The following is a 16,458-nucleotide window of genomic DNA, read 5'->3' as shown; positions in this document are numbered from 1 at the left end:
AGGGTTAAATGAGTTCAGGTAGTTGAGGAAGGTGATGTGGCTGTGGAGGGTTAAATGAGTTCAGGTAGTTGAGGAAGGTGATGTGGCTGTGGAGGGTTAAATGAGTTCAGGTAGTTGAGGAAGGTGAGGTGGCTGTGGAAGGTGAAGTGGAAGGTGAGATAATTGAGAGATGGTTGTGTTGATAATTCACCAGCTGAGGCGGAGCAGCAAAGCACCAATGCAGATCAGTTATACAGAATATGAAAACAAAACAGCCACAGCCACACATACTGTACATACTGACGTAAACAGTAGTAGATAATAGAGGAGAGATTATATTCCCCTCTCTCTCTCCTTTCTTTCCAGCCCTGCCTAGTGGGACTGAGGCCAAATACAGTTGGAGGGTTTTGTGTAAATTCCACTGCAAGCCAATTCATCCAAATAATCATCTAGTCATCAGCGAGCCTTTGGTACCCTACTTCCTGTTTCCTGGCCTGATTCTGGGCCCACCAGCGCTCTGATCCTGACCTCTGACCCCTCAGCACCATTTCCATCAGTTACAAAACAAACGTATGTGCTGTAAAGACCACTGCTCACACCGCTACTCCTCCATTAGAGAGGTTCAACAGGCCACAGAGTTCTTTAATACCTTAAGATCTAACCGTCTATTATTGTTGTTGGTTGGTTGTCCAATAGACTGTACCAGGCAAATATAGACAGAAACAGGCACAGGCGAGTAGAGTAGTCCTGCGTTGGCATCAAACGTCTGAGTTGGTGTGGGCATCGCCATGTCAATGGAATGCAAAAGGGCCTGAACCCTATCAGATGCTGGGAGAGTAGTTTGTGTCTGTCTGAGGAATTTCCACTTTTATGTTAAGCGTTAAGCCATATAAGCTCTACAGATAACAGTCAGTACATTATTTGCCCTATCTCTCCATTCAGGACCAGGTTTGGTCAGCCCTCACTTCTCTACAGACATTGTGAATGACTGTATGACTCCTTTCAGTTAACTCATGACCATGATACAGCTTTACTGTCCTAACTAACTGTGATAGAAGCTATCTGGCTTCTGCTGTCAAATGTAACAATTCAAACTTGCCTGCACAACTCAAGACCACATTAGCCAGCTGAGCTGATGCCTAGTGACTGGGTGTATACACCATCCAAAGTGTAATTAATAACTTCACCATGCTCAAAGGGATATTCAATGTCTGTTTTTATTTTACTTTACCCATCTACCAATAGGTGCCCTTCTTTGCGAGGCATTGGAAAAGCTCCCTGGTCTTTGTGGTTGAATCTGTGTTTGAAATTCACTGCTCTACTGAGGGACCTACAGTAATTGTATATGTGGGTACAGAGATGAGATAGTCATAAAAACATTATGTTAAACACTACTATTGCACACGGAGTGAATTAATGCATCTTACATTATTATGTGACTTGCAAACACATTTTTATTCCTGAACTTATTTAGGCTTGCCAAGACAAAGGCGTTGAATACTTATTGACTCAAGACATTTCAGCTTTTTTTTAAATATAATTTATAAACATTTTGAAAAACACAATTACACTTTGACATTATGGGGTATTGTGTGTAGGCCAGTGACACGCTGGCCTACACACACTGTAACACAACAATGGAAAAAGTAAAGGGGTGTGAATACTCTGAAGGCACTATAAGGAAATAAAATGGACCCGGACGTGTTTGGTTGTAGAGTTGTGTTTAGTTGTTTAAGGTTCCAAACATGTCCTTTTCATAATCCATCTACTGACTAAATCACAGCATAGGTTTCAAGTATCATGCTACCTAGTCTTGGGTGTTATAGCCTGGGAGAAGTTATAGGAGAGACGGGCTGGATGAAAGTAACACAATGTTAACTGATGACCTGGAATAAAATAAAAAATGTTTAAAGCACCGGCCATTGTCTCCTCTAGTTCAGATTAATTTCATAATGTTAGCAAAATATCAACAAGTGACTGAATGTTTGAAAATGATATATGACATCCCTAGAATGACTTATGTCTTAATTAATTGACTTGATGGATCAGCTGTCTCACAAATTTATATCGACATGTTAGTGGTTAAAAATATATATCTTTATGATTCTGGGGGTCAATTACCTTGTGTCAAGCCACAGAAATGTGATAAGCATGATGAGTTTGCCATTTGTGAAGAGAATCAAAACATTTATTATATTAAGGCACGAGGAGTGCGCACGACAAGGACAGCTGGACACCATTAAAAATGGTGAAAAACATCTCCTACTACATGAGAAATTGATGGTTAAAATAGCTATTACGTCATCCATTTATGTCCCATTAATATTGTAAGGCATAATACTGTGGCTGGGCAACATTGCAATGTTGATGAAAGGTTCATTTTCATAAATTTCTAAAATATGGTATTAATTATTCAAATCGACACCAACATGAAATAATGGATGATAGTACGTTTTTTGAAAGTAACATGCATTACAAACCTGAAACACGGAGATAAGACAGATATTGTGCACTTCTCGTCATATGTTACTTCCGTCCCAAGGCTGTGTTACTCCCTCCCCGCCAGCAGATTCTTCAAAGTCTTTGCCTTGATGACAGCTTTGCACACTCATATGCTGAGCACTTGTTGGCTGCTTTTCCTTCACTCTGCAGTCCAACGCATCCAAACCATCTCAATTGGGTTGAGGTTGGATGATTGTGGAGGCCAGGTCATCTGACGCAGCACCATCACTCTCCTTCTCGGTCAAATAGCCCTTACACAGCCTGGAGGTGTGTTTTGGGTCATTGTCCTTTTGAAAAACAAATGATAGTCCCACTAGGCGCAAACTAGATGGGATGGTGTATCGCTGCAGAATGCTGTGGTAGTCATGCTGGTTAAGTGTGCCTTGAATTCTAAATAAATCTCAGAAAGTGTCACCAGCAAAGCACCACCACACCATCATTCCTCCTCCTCCATGCTTCACGGTGGGATCATCCGTTCACCTACTCTGCGTCTCACAAAGACACAGCAATTGGAAACAAAAATCGCAAATTTGGACTCATCAGACCAAAGGACAGATTTCCACCAATCTAATGTCCATTGCTCATGTTTCTTGGCCCAAGCAAGTCTCTTCTTATTATTGGTGTCCTTTAATAGTGGTATCTTTCAAGCAATTCGACCATGAAGGCCTGATTCACGCAGTCTCCTCTGAACAGTTAATATTGAGATGTGTCTGTTACTTGAACTCCGTGAAGCATTTATTTGGGCTGTAATCTGAGGTGCAACTCTAATTAACTCATCCTCTGCAGCAGAGGTTACTCTGGGTTTTCCTTTCCTGTGGCGTTCTTCATGAGAGATAGTTTTATCATATTGACTATTATATTGACTGACCTTCATGTCTTAAAGTAATGATGGACTGTCGTTTCTCTTTGCTTATTTGAGCTGTTCTTTCCATAATATGGACTTGGTATTTTACCAAATAGGGATATCTTCTGTATACCACCGATACCATGTCACAACACAATTGATTGGCTCAAACGCATTAAGAAGGAAAGAAATTCCACAAATTAACTTTTAACAAGGCAGACCTGTTAATTGAAATGCATTCCAGGTGACTACCTCAAGAAGCTGGTTGAAAGAATGCCAAGAGTGTGCAAAGCTGTTATCAAGGCAAGGCAAGGAAAGAAGCATGGAATTCCTAATTGACCATACTGCCATGTCTATATACTGAAAAAAGACAATGAAAGATACCTTCCAAGAGGATCCAAACATTGCAGGTTCAAACCCCACATGTGCAGATTGTCAATATACTGTATGAAGTGTACAAAAATATGGGTGTGTTTGCATAATTAAATGCTGTTCAAATGTCCTATGAATTAAACGAAAATACTATATCACCTACAGTCCTCAAATGCATATTGACATTACATCTGGAGAGAAACATAATGGAGATGTATTCCAATATGCTTTAATTTGCGTGCTGTGGTATGTTGTGGTGATATTAGGTCAAACTTAAATTCAACATTTTCTAAATGTTTGGAGGACCTCCAAGACAAGGTAAAATGTATATTGCATGAACATTAATGGAATATTATTTTAAACCTAAAACAAATATGCTATTAAGGTGAATGTCCTGTGCAACGTAACTTAAACATGAACGTATGAATTATATCACAACTAAGTATATTTTGTGTTTTGGTAGCCTGCCTCTTGCAATGTTCCCACAACCTACAGTGCATTCAGAAAGTATTCAGACCCCTAACCTTTTTACACATTTTGTTATGTTTCAGCCTTATTATAAAATGGATGAAATTACATTTTTCCTCATCAATCTACACACAATACCCCATAAAGACAAAGCGAAAACAGGTTTTTAGAAATGTATTAAAAACAATAAACAGAAATACCTTATTTGCATAAGTATTCAGACCCTTTGCTATGAAACTCGAAATTGAGCTCACGTGACAAATAACATAGATCATCCTTGAGATGTTTTTACAACTTGATTGGAGTCCACCTGTGGTAAATTCAATTGATTGGACATGATTTGGAAAGGCACACACCTGTCTATATAAGGTCCCACAGTTGACAGTGCATGTCAGAGCAAAAACCAAGCCATGTGGTCGAAGGAATTGTCTGTAGAGCTCCAAGACAGGATTGTGTTGAAGCACAGATCTGGGGAAAGCTACAGCATTGAAGGTCCCCAAGAACGCAGTGCCCTCCATCATGCTTAAATGGAAGAAATTTGGAACCACCTAGACTCTTCTTAGTGCAGGCCGCCCAGCCAAACTGAGCATGGTCACTCTGACATGGTCACTCTGACAGAGCTCCAAAGTTCCTCTGTAGAGATGGGAGTACCTTTCAGAAGGACAACCATCTCTGCAGCACTCCACCAATTAAGCCTTTATGGTAGAGTGGCCAGACAGAAGCCACTCCTCAGTAAAAGGCACATGAGAGCCTGCTTGGAGTTTGCCAAAAGGCACTTAAAGGACTCTCAGACCATGAGAAACAAGATTCTCTGGTCTGATGAAACCAAGATTGAACTCTTTGGCCTGAATGCCAAGCTTCATGTGGCAGCATCATGCTGCGGGCTTGTTTTTCAGCATCAGGGACTGGGAGACTAGTCAGGATCGAGGGAAAGATGAATGGAGCAAAGTACAAAGAGACCCTTGATGAGAACATGCTCCAGAGCGCTCAGGACCTCAGACTGGGGTAAAGTTTCACCTTCCAACAGGACAACGACCCTACAGTAAGCACACAGCCAAGTCAATGCAGGAGTGGCATTCGAGACAAGTCTCTGAATGTCATTGAGTGGCCTATACAGAACCTGGACTTCAACCCGATCTAACATCTCTGGAGAGACCTGAAAATAGCTGTGCAGCGACGCTCCCCATCCAACCTGACAGAGCTTGAGAGGATCTGCAGAGAAGAATGGAAGAATCTCCCCAAATACAGGTTTGCCAACCTTGAAGCGTCATACCCAAGATGTTTCAAGACTGTAATCACTACCAAAGGTTCTTCAACAAAGTTCTGAGTAAATGATCTGTATACTTCCGTAAATGTGATATTTCTGTTGTTGTTGTTTTATATACATTTGCACACATTTCTAAAAACCTGTTTTTACTTTGTCATTACGGGGTATTGTGTGTAGATTGATGAGGATTATAAAAAAAAAAAAACATTTTAGAATAAGGCTGTAACGTAACAAAAATTTGTCAAGGGGTCTGAATGCTTTCCGAATGCACTGTAATTACCTGTTCTGGGAACCTTTAAAGAACTGATAAAGGCTGTTATGTCAACATTCTTGTAACATCAAAGGAATCCAATCAAATTTTATTTGTCACATGCACTGAATGCAACAACCTTACCGTGAAAGCCTTACTTATGTGCTCCTTGATACAAACATTTTCTGAATGTCAGCACAACTGAACAGTTTTAGCGTTTTGGGAACGTATTTCTTGTCATGTTAACCCTATGTTCCCACAACCTAATGAAACATTCTGGGAACCTTTAAAGAACAGACAAAATGTATTATGGAGACATTTTTCTAACATCAGATGAATGTTTTTTTTGCACTCTAAAAGAAACATTGTAGAATCTTCTGCACAACTGGACAGTTTTAGTGTTTTGGGAACATATCTTTTGTGACGTCCCCACAATGTTCCCAGCAGACTGTTCCCACAACCTAATGAAACATTCCAGGGACTTAAAATAACGGATTAAATGTGTTACGGGAACGTTCTTGCAACATCAGACACACGTTTTATGCAGACATACAAACTTTTCGGGAATGTTCTTTGGTGGTTGTTAGAGATGTTGTGGACAACATTTTAGTGAACGTTAGGAGAACATTCCAAGGATATTTAATCTCAAACATTTTTGATAAACAAATAGATTTTGTCTAAAACATTCTCTAAAGATAAAACCCTAACTAGAACTTAATGGGAATCTTAGCTAATGTTCTGGGAATGTTCCCAGTTTGCCGGTTTGTATAGAACCCTGCTATTGTTATTTACTGCTGCTCTTTAATTATTTGTTATTCTTATCTCTTACTTTTTTGTGTATTTTCTTAAAACTTCATTTCACACACCTGTTTTATTCAGTGCATTTAAGAACAAATTCTTATTTTCTATGACAGCAATGAAGGGCAGAACGACTGACCTTGTCAGCTTGGGGATTCGAACTTGCAACCTTTCGGTTACTAGCCCAACGAGCTAACCACTAGGCTACCCTGTCGCCATGTGAGACATAAAAATTGATTTGACTTTATTTGCTCAGTTGCTACAACCTGTTTCCAAAAAATGGCTGTCCTGCATTAGCTGGTTAAAGTGAGAATCATGTCAACACTGCAGGGCTGGCTGTGGAACGCTTGTGCGATGCTGAGCTGTGATTGGCCGTTGCTATAACAATGAGGGCGGGGTGAATGCGGTAGGGGGGCGGAGAGAGAGGTTGACTGTAACACCCTTCTGTTGCGTTCCCTCTTTTCTGCTAATCTCGAGTTAGCTTCTGTTTTTTTTCTGTTTATTCTTTTTCAGGCAGCAGAACATTGCATGCAGGCAGGCGGTCGGGGTGGCTGAGTCCTGCGCTATCAGAGGGGAAGACTGGAGTGGTTGTCTCTCGCTACTACGCTCTATTTCTCTCTCTATTTCTCTCTCTTGCCTGTGTTCTGCCTGCTACCATCAGAATAACATTCCTGCAGCTCTGGATTATCTGACTAAAACATAGAATTACACTTTTACACACACACCTGGGAAATCTCTGGATACCGTAAACAGAAGGAGAGAGGCTTCTGTTTCCCTTCGCGGGCGACCTCTTCTCCACAGTAAGTACAACTGCAGCTGCTCTCGCTCCATCGTTGTCTGTACCTCTTTCTCTCTGTATCTTTCATACATATCTGTTTTACCGTTTGCAAATGGAAGCACTTTATGTATCTAGTACCCCCATTTGAAGGTCTCATAGGTATTTGGACAGTGTATTAAAGTAATCAAATGTTTTGTTGTATTTGTTCCCATATTCCTAGCACGCAATGACTACATCAAGCTTGCGAATCTAAAAACTTGTTGGATGCATTTTCAATTTGTTTTGGTTGTGTTTCAGATTATGTTGTGTCCATTAGAAGGGAATGGTAAATTGTTAATAAGAAAATATGTTTCTGAACACCTCTATGTTAATGTGAAATGCCTCCATGATTATGGATAATCAGGAATAAATCGTGAATATTAATGAATATTGATTTATCCATAATCAAATTGTATTGGTTACATACACGTGTTTAGCAGATGTTATTGAAGGTGTAGCGAAATGCTTGTTCTTCTGGTTCCGACAGTGCAGCAATATCTAACAAGTAATCATGGTAACACACACATTAACGTAGCATGTTTTGGGTATATGATCAAATATGAGAATACCCTCAAATAAAAAGTGACATTCTGTAGTGTTGCTACATTTGATCTCAAATCCAAAATGCTAGAGTTAAATTAAACGTTTTAGCTTGAGGTTTCTACAGATCTGCCAACCCTGGCTCAGTATGGCCTTGCCCTGTGTCCTTTGCAGTGGCACATTATTAATCTCTGGCACTCTTGCACAATCACAATGTTTGAAAATAAGGATTTATTTCCGTTAATTGTCTCTGTCTTGTTCTGGTGTGAAGTGAACGTTTGAGACCTCTGCCTGCTGGTCTGGTAGACTCTGTATTCTGATCTGGCTGGCTGTTCTTAGACAGTCTGATGTGATTTAAAAAAATATATTATTATTATTTTAAAATAATTGCCAGTTTGGTTCTCCAGAGACACTAGGCTAAAGCTAGCTGTTTAAGAGTTAATTAAAAACACTGTCTCACAATGAGAGTGAAGATGGAATCACTGAGAAAGAAACACAGTGTAAAGGTGTGTGTACAGATGTAGGATCTTAATTTAATCACCCTGTTGCAGAACACTTCCTAATATTGAGTTGTACCTACTATCATACCCTATTCAAAGGCACTCAAATATTTTGTCTTGCCCATTCACCCTCTGAATGCACACATACACAATCCATATCTCAATTGTCTCAAGATGTAAAAATCCTTCTTTAACCTGTCTCCTTCCCTTTATGTACACTGATTTTGAACTGGATTTAACAAGTGACCTCCATAAGGGATCACAGCTTTCATCTGGATTCACCTGAATTCACCTGGTCAGTCTATGTCATGGAAAGTGTTACCAGTTATTGGCACGCTCAGACTAGAGTGCTCTGAAATTGGAGTAGATAGCCAGAGTAAATTTACAAACACACGTGCGTTAATAGACTCTTAAGGATTAGACATATTGTACTTTTCTTAAATGTAGTTTTGTATTTGACTAAAACAAGCAGACAAGAAAATTGCTTTTGAAAAACGTAAAGTATTTGTTGTGAGCCAATGGGGTTAACCTAGGTACCAACAGATTGTTTTCCCCACAGGTGGGTGGGGCCGCGATGTTCTATCTAATACCGACTGGGAATATCGTAATTATGCATCACCTAATCAACATAGAACCTCCCTTTTTTTTTTTTACATTCATCAGTGTGTTGTGTGGAAGCTCAGTGGCAGCAGACTGTCAGCAGGGCAGAGGGAGACAGACTGAGATAAACAGACAGACAACTATTAATAACTCGAACAGCCTTTATCAGCACTATGTTTGTATTATGTCGTAACATTACCATAATTCAAATAAAGGTTAAATAAATAAAAGATGTGTACACTGCCATGAAGACTGAGGGACTAGAGTAGTGCACATGTTATTTCCTTAAGTTTCTAACTGTAGTTATATCATCAAACAAGAACTAGTATGCTTATACAAATGTAATTGCATTTTTAAAATGAAATTAATTATAAAATAATAATAAAATAATTATAAAATAATAATTACATATTTATACTTTTGTTAATCCCTTTGAGGCTTTGTATTCATTCAGCTTTGACTTAACTATACTATATAAAAATCTAAACGCAACATGCAACAATTTGAAAAATATGACTTAGTTGCAGTTCTTCTAAGGTAATCAGTCAATTTAAATGAATTAGGCCCTAATCTATGGATTTCACATGACCGGGCAGGGGTGCAGCCATGTGTGGGCCTTGGAGGGCACAGGCCCACCCACTGGGGAGCCAGGCCCACCCAATCAGAATGAGTTCTTCCTCAAAAAAGGGCTTTATTACAGACAAAAATATTCCTCAGCACCATTGGGATCTTTTATTTCAGCTCATGAAACATGGGACCAACACTTTACATGTTGTGTTTATATTTTTGTTCAATATATATTCAGATCCTCTTTTTTGTTGCAGCCACATTTCTCCACCACATAACTTTTTAGAAAACAAAGACAAGCACAAGAGACAACCATTTATAAGCCATTATCCATCATCTGCTAACAGAGGTCACATACACAGAAAAACATTTGATAAACAATGTTATTCTTACCAACAATGGACTCTAGTCTTATGTTGAGGGCTTCCTTGGCAACAGGTCAAAAGTGCTAAGTAGGATGGGTAAGTATACCAATATGAACATACTGTACATTTGGATACAAAAACACATACTTACTAGCTAGCTAACAACAACTATCTACTTCCTGTTTTGTAATCTGCTGTAGTGACTGCTTATTTACTACCAACATCAACTAGTAAAATCACTACCTGATTACTATTGACAAGCCTGTGTGTAGTAAAGCTGTAGTGTTTTACTACTTATTTACAACCAACATCAAGTAGTTAAAATCTCTACCTGAGTACTACTTTACTACTGGAAACACTAATGTTTTCCTACTGAACACAAAACTCTACTTTTGTATCAAGTAGTGCATAAACTACACATTCACTACACAATCCCTACAAGTCTCTACATAGCCACTACTGCACGAAATATGTTTTGTGTAGTATTTCAGTACTCGTTTTTCATTACGTAGGAGAGAAATACAACACCGTGGAAGGGAAAAAAAGAAGGCAACTGTTCTTGAGAAAATACTTTTTTTTTGGCTGAGGAGACTTTAATACTCTTAGTTTGACAGTAGTTTATGTTTGCGTCTTTAGTTGACACAATGTAAAAACCCTTGTTCCTTGGTAAAGATACACTGCCTCACAGAGACGATAAGACACATTCCTCTGTGCCTCATGTAGAAGGGGTCTGCTTGTTTCTGCCAGCTTACTCTTAGTCGTCTTAGCCTGAGACCTGTAGTGGCAGAAGGTCATACACAGGAACTCCAAAAAGGTAACAGTACAGGCAGGGAAAAGGCTAATAACGTAGTCCGGGAGATCAGGCAAGAGGAAATCTGAAAGTACAGGCAGGGAATAGGCAAAACGACGTCGTTAGTGAGGATGGCCAAAAACTATGATACACAGGAGGACTAATACGGAAATAAACAGCGCTTCGACTAGAATGTGTATCGAAACAAACAATACCCCACAATGATGGGGTGCAAAGAACTGAACTAAGTAGTGTGTGTAAATGACATACAGGTGTGTGAACAGGTGATCAGAATTCAGGTGATTGGGATCTGGAGAGTGAGCTGCGTTCAGGGGATCTATGTGTTTGAGAGTGTGAGTTGGAAGCAGATGTTACACTTAAGGCATTCCCAGCCGATTGTTATATTTTGGTTCTTCTTGAATTGCAGTGGCATTTGGGCATGGTTCATTTTTCTTGATTTAAAAAATATATATATTTCTCATTGTAAATCAACTAATATGACAGCTTAATCACTTTAAATCATTTTTACCATTATGATAACATTGTGCCACCAGTAGAAGTAGTAACACCAATTACACATTTAAGGTAATTGAGGAACGTCAAAACTGAAGTTCAAGTTTAGGCATTCAGACTAGTTAAGGAACGGGTTAAAGAAATCCTCTGGTACTGTTGTATACTTTTTACCCAGTCGAAAGTAGCACTTACAAGCCAAATGTGGTCCCCGAAAATCGCATAATATTTCATATGTGCATCCCGTCATTGTTCTCTCTCGCTCTGCTGTTTGTGCATCTTGCTAGCTATCACTCAAATGGCGAGGGTCTGAAGCTCTTGGTTAGAAATCAAATTGCTAGGGGGCAGGCCCACATGGGGGAAAATGTAGGAAAAATGGCAAAAAAAAGGACAAAAAAACCCAGTTAGTTTCAAACAAGAGATATCATGGCTAATTGAGGTAAAATAGTAATTCTGATCATGTAGATTATGCATGTATGAACTACACATTGACACATCAAGCCCAAAGCGGGAGGTGTAAAAAATACTTTTCTATTCACAAAAATGTCCAGAGCATGTCTTTAAGTTTTGGGATAGGGTTCAAACAGAACATTTTTAAATGGGCGCATATTTATTAAAACAAGGTATTTTAATAGCGATCTTTGTTTAAATTGATCTATTTAATGTATTACATACTTTTGTTTACTTTTTTGCATTAAAAATAATATATCTCTAAATTGCAAAAACATGCCACAAGAACTCTAATCACTCCTGGGTCAAGCCAATTTGCTTGCCCTAATTACTTTAAACAATGCATAGACATACAGTTTTGTGGTATAAATGACTTGCATTATGTTTTATCATTGATAGTCAGTTTAATATAAACCAAATATGTATTACAGTCATGTGAAAAAGCAAGTAAACCCCCTGGAAAGTAGTATTTCTTTGTAAATATTTGGACAGATGGATATTTACATTTTACTAGACACTCTTATCCAGAGCAACTTACAGTAGTGAATGCATACATTTCATAATATATATTTTTGTACTGGCCCCCCATGGGAATTGAACCCACAACCCTGGCGTTGCACACACCATCCTGGTGTTGCAAACAACACGCTCTACCAACTGAGCCACAGGGAAGACCAAGATATGTAACCTTCACTTCAACACTAATGACGGATAAAGGTACTTATACTTTGCAATAATTTATTCATAAAAAAAATCAACAGAAATGCAATTCCGTAGTGCGGAAAAAATAAGTACACCCCTAGCTTCAATAGCTGGTGTTGCGTCCTTTGGCTGAAGTAACTTAATGTAGCCATTTCTTGTAACCGTCTATCAGTCTCTTATATCGACTGGGAGGAATTTTTCCCACTCTTCTTTAGAGTACTTCTTCAACTGTGTCATGTTCGAGGGCTTTCTTGCATGCACGGCCCGCTTCAAGTCCCCCCACAGCATTTCGACAGGATTGAGAGCTTGGCTTTGACTCGGCCATTCCATAACCCTCCATTTCTTATTTTTGAGCAATTCTGTTGTAGCTTTGCCTGTGTGTTTTGGATCATTTTCCTGTTGCAAGATCCATGTTTGGTTCAGCTTCAGCTTTTTGACAGATGGCCTCACATTCTCCTCAAGAATTCTCTGGTACAATATGGAATTCATGGTTGACTAAATAATGTCAATTTAGCCCCGACACAGCAAAGCAGCCCCAAACAATAATGCCACCGCCTCCATGCTTTACGGTTGGTATGAGCGTTTGGTATGTGATTCTTCTGCACAAATTCAGTGTTTCGTTTTCGCCAAAGATGGCATTTGGCATTGCAGCCAAACAACTCCACCTTTGACTCATCTGTCCAGAGCACGTTGTTCCAGTAGTTTTGGTCTTTACCCAGGTGTTGTCTGGCAAACATCAGTCTTGTCTTGATATTTATTTTTGAGAGCAGAGGCTTCTTCCTTCCTGACCTCCCATGTAGGCCAAGTTTGTTCAGTCTCTTTCTGACAGTTGACTCATGCACTTTGATATTGATTGTGGCAAGAGAGGCCTGTAGATCCCTTGATGTTACCCTGGGGTTCTTAGAGACTTCTATGAGCATCTTTCAGTCAGCTCTTGGGCTGAATTTGCTGGGATGACCTGTTCTAGGTAGATTGCCAGTGGTCTGGAATTTTCTCAATTTGTAGATGATCCGTCAGAGAGTGGAACAATGTACTTCGAATTGCTTGGAAATGGATCAGTAACCCCTCCCAGACTCACAGGCATCTATAATCTTTCTTCTAAGGGCCTCAGGTATGTCTTCTGATATTGACATGATGTGTTACCACACACCCATTATGGTTAAGACCAAATCAGACCAAGTTTCTCATCTTTGTGGAAGGCTGGACCATCCCAAGGTACTCTCTAATGATTTCCTAATAATTTGCACCTGTTGTGGTGCACATGATCCTAATTTTAGCCATTTTAGGTGATGGTAGGGGTGTACACATTTTTTCTGCATAAGGAAATAGCATTTTTTGTTTATGTTAAGTGCATAACATTTTCAAAGTAAACATTTTTGTGTGTAATTTGTTAAATTGTGTTACCTTTATCAATGAATGTGGTTGGAATTTTGCTCAAATATCCATGTGTCCAAATATGTAAAAAAGAAAAAAAGAAAAGGCCACTTTCCAAAGGGTGTCCTTACTTTTTCACATGACTATGTGCAACTATTTGCCACCACATTTCAAGAATTACCCATTTACAAGGTTAATGGGGTGCCCTGAATTTTTATAATTTAAACCCTGCCTAGAATTAAAACTTGCTGTATTTGACGGGCTAAGCAACTAGTCTCGATTGTGAAGCTTCTTTCACTTGAACTAATAGTGATTTGTATTGAATGGGGGAACTTGCTGATGTGTAGGACCCAGTTTTGTGCAGTTTAGGAGAACGAAGAGAACTGATATTATGCGGAATATGATGGAGACCTCAGACCTAGGAGGAAACTGACTGCAAACCTTTCTCTCAGCCTCATGGCAAAATGTGTAGAATAGCATGTAATTAGTTAATGCGATCATGTGTTGAGTGATAGGATTTACCTGTGTTATCCTGTTATTGCATTAGTGTGTGTACTTACTCCATGTTAGTGTAGTGCGTTAGTGTGTATGATGCCAGGGCTGTAGGGTTAAGTGTAATTTTTAAACAGTATACACTAGAGGTCGACCGATTAATCGGAATGGGCGATTTAATTAGGGATGATTTTCAAGTTTTCATAACAATTGGTAATCGGCATTTTTGGACACCGATCATGGCCGATTACATTGCACTCCAAGAGGAGAGTGCAGCAAGGAACCAAGGTAAGGTGCTAGCTAGCATTAAACATATCTTATAAAAAACAATCAATCTTAACATAATCACTAGTTAACTACACATGGTTGATGATATTACTAGTTTATCTAGCTTGTCCTGCGTTGCATATAATCGATGCGGGGCCTGTTAATTTATCATTGAATCATAGCCTACTTTGCCAAACGGGTGATTTAACAAGCGCATTCGCGAAAAAAGCACTTTCGTTGCACCAATGTGTACCTAACCATAAACATCAACACCTTTCTTAAAATCAATACACAAGTATATATTTTTAAACCTGCATATTTAGTTAATATTGCCTGCTAACATGAATTTCTTTTAACTAGGAAAATTGTGTCACTTCTCTTGCGTTCTGTGCAATAGAGTCAGGGTATATGCAGCGGTTTGGGCCACCTGGCTCGTTGCGAACTGTGAAGACTATTTCTTCCTAACAAAGACAGCCAACTTGGGGGATGATTTAGCAAAAGTGCATTTGCGAAAAAAGCACAATCGTTGCACGAATGTACCTAACCATAAACATCAATGCATTTCTGAAAATCAATACACAGAAGTATATATTTTTTTAAACCTGCATATTTAGTTAAAAGAAATCCAGGTTAGCAGGCAATATTAACTACGGAAATTGTGTCACTTCTCTTGCGTTCATTGCGCGCAGAGTCAGGGTATATGCAACAGTTTGGGCCGCCTGGCTCATTGCAAACTAATTTGCCAGAATTTTACGTAATTATGTCATAATATTGAAGGTTCTGCAATGTAACCTGAATATTTAGACTTAGGGATGCCACCCGTTAGATAAAATACGGAACGGTTCCGTATTTCACTGAAAGAATAAACGTTTTTGTTTTCGAAATGATAGTTTCTGGATTTGACAATATTAATGACCTAAGGCTTGTATGTGTGTTATTATATTAGAATTAAATCTATGATTTGATAGAGCAGTCTGACTGAGCAGTGGTAGGCAGCAGCAGGCTTGTAAGCATTCATTCAAACAGCACTTTACTGCATTTGCCAGCAGCTCTTCGCAATGCTTCAAGCATTGCGCTGTTTATGACTTCAAGCCTATCAACTCCCGAGATTAGGCTGACAATACTAAAGTACCTATTAGAACATCCAATAGTCAAAGGTATATGAAATACAAACCGGTATAGAGAGAAATAGTCCTATAATAACTAGAACCTAAAACTTCTTACCTGGGAATATTGAAGACTCATGTTAAAAGGAACCACCAGCTTTCATATGTTCCCATGTTTTGAGCAAGGAACTTAAACATAAGCTTTTTTACATGGCACATATTGCACTTTTAATTTCTTCTCCAACACTTCGTTTTTGCATTATTTAAACCAAATTGAACACGTTCATTATTTATTTGAGACTAAATGTATTTTATTGATGTATTATATTAAGTTAAAATAAGTGTTCATTGTTCATTCAGTATTGTTGTAATTGTTGTTATTATAAATATATATATAAAAATCGACCGATTTAATCGGTATCGGCGTTTTTTGGTCATCAAATAATCGGTATTGGCGTTGAAAAATCATAATTGGTCGACCTCTAGTATACACTGAGTGTAAAAAACATTAAGAACACCTTCCTAATATTGGGTTGCACCCCCCCCCCCCCTTTTGCCTGCCTCAATTCGTCAGGGCATGGACTCTACAAGTTGTCGAAAGCATTCCACAGGAATCCTGGCCCATGTTGACACCAATGCTTCCCACAGTTGTGTCAAGTTGGCTGGATGTCCTTTGGGTGGTGGACCATTCTTGATACAAACGGGAAACATTTGAGCGTAAAAAAAACCCCAGCAGCGTTGCAGTTCTTGACACAAACCGGTGTGCCTGGCACCTACTACAATAGCCCGTTCAAAGGCACTTAAATGTTTTGTCTTGCCCATTCACCCTCTGAATGGCACACATACACAATATATGTCTCAATTGTCTTAAGGCTTAAAAATCCTTCTTTAACCTGTC

The 16,458-nt window shown here is 39.0% G+C and overlaps 1 protein-coding gene across 1 annotated transcript in view; it reads left to right on the top strand.

The window, feature by feature from the left end:
* Positions 1–6,914: 6,914 nt before the first annotated feature.
* The window catches only part of cdk18 (cyclin dependent kinase 18), a 49,050-nt gene continuing 39,506 nt past the window's right edge, over positions 6,915–16,458 (top strand). Inside the window, exon 1 of the mRNA XM_029694140.1 lies at positions 6,915–7,280. The gene's annotated coding sequence lies outside the window, so the exon portion shown is untranslated. The remainder of the gene's footprint in view (positions 7,281–16,458) is intronic.

The sequence above is a fragment of the Salmo trutta genome, chromosome 16 (assembly GCF_901001165.1).
Source record: "Salmo trutta chromosome 16, fSalTru1.1, whole genome shotgun sequence".
Classification (NCBI taxonomy): Eukaryota; Metazoa; Chordata; class Actinopteri; order Salmoniformes; family Salmonidae; genus Salmo; species Salmo trutta.
The sequence above is the reverse complement of the archived record's forward strand: the minus strand, read 5'-3'. Positions and strand labels throughout refer to the sequence as shown.